The sequence below is a fragment of the Trichechus manatus genome, unplaced genomic scaffold (assembly GCF_000243295.1).
Source record: "Trichechus manatus latirostris isolate Lorelei unplaced genomic scaffold, TriManLat1.0 scaffold00199, whole genome shotgun sequence".
Classification (NCBI taxonomy): domain Eukaryota; kingdom Metazoa; phylum Chordata; class Mammalia; order Sirenia; family Trichechidae; genus Trichechus; species Trichechus manatus.
This window is the reverse complement of record NW_004444135.1, coordinates 2,639,418-2,640,732: the sequence shown is the minus strand read 5'-3', so window position 1 is coordinate 2,640,732 and position 1,315 is coordinate 2,639,418.

Below are 1,315 nucleotides of genomic sequence, written 5' to 3'. Positions count from 1 at the left end.
GCGCGCCTGCTGGGCTAGCTGGCTGGCTGGCTGGCCGGCCGTCCGCCCTCCGGTCGGCGGGTCGGCCCCAGGCCCTCCCCGTCCCCGCGGTCTCTGACTCCTGGGCCCGGTTGTCCGTATTTATAGGTGCGCGCGCCCCGCGCTCGCGCTCCGAATCGCTCTTTGCAATAACACGGTATCACGTGTGGGGAATGAAACCTGGGAGGAAAACAAAGCCGCAGGCAGCGGCCGCGGAAGCAGGCAGCTGGAGGCGAAGGGACCCGCGGAGGAGGAAGGGAAAGCGGGGTGGGGGATCGGCTGGGAGTCTACTGCTAGGAGAGTTGGTGGCGTCCGGGGTGCGTGGGAGCCAAGTGCGAGAGGCAAGCACGTTTCTCCTGCGCGCTCGGTCCGGGAATGGGGATGTGAATAGAACCCCGTGAGTCACGGAGTGGGGTGTGTTCCCGGGAGAGTAGTGGGTCTGCAGGACAGTTTTTTGGGGCGACTAAGAGATTTGACTGGCGAACGAGTTAACTGGACCCCGAGAAATACAGGTCCTTATTAATAGTTACACGAGTGGGTCGACAGCCTCTTCGTGGACAGCCCCACCTCAAAGCTAGCGCTAACCTTCGAGGTTGGGTCTCATTCATTCGCAGGCCGAGGATGCAGCCCTTGAGATAAAGGCAAGCTCGGCGTGCATTGGAGCCCAGGCGCGTTAGCAGTGTGGCCAGATGAGTTTATATATCGATGGTGCTGTCACTTTTCATTTTTCTCTATCAAAAGGCAACATAAATTTTTACTTTGGCGCTGAAATGTGCTTCGTTTTCTATGAAGCGCGAAGTGGGCTAAGATGACCTCACACCCTTCCCCCTTGTCACTTTGGGTTTTGGGGATTATGATCTCTTTTTTTTTTTTTTCCGCCGCCATAAACTTAGGCCATCATGGACAGGTACTTTATGTCACTGATTTCATAAACTTCTCTTTTGCACCTATCATGTCTTCCGTAAAGATGAGTTCGTGCCCAGGAACGCGATGACCCTTTCAGAACTGCGACTCTGCCTCAGGGAGGGGTCGCAGAGTGCCCCAGCCCCACCCTAACAAATGCCTGTCCTGCCTGGGGGAAGGCGTTCACAAGGGGCATCAGAAAACGTGTGCTGGGTTTTACCTGCATGAATTTGGGTGACTTAGCAAATGCAATAAGGAAAAATTGGGACGCTGAATTAAGCTCTGTGACACCTAAAAAACCTCGCTACACTTTTCCGAGGGAGAAGCAATGTGGTTAAGATCAACGGATTAATTTAAGGTTTAAATTTAGCCCTGGGGCTAATGGGTAAGTCTG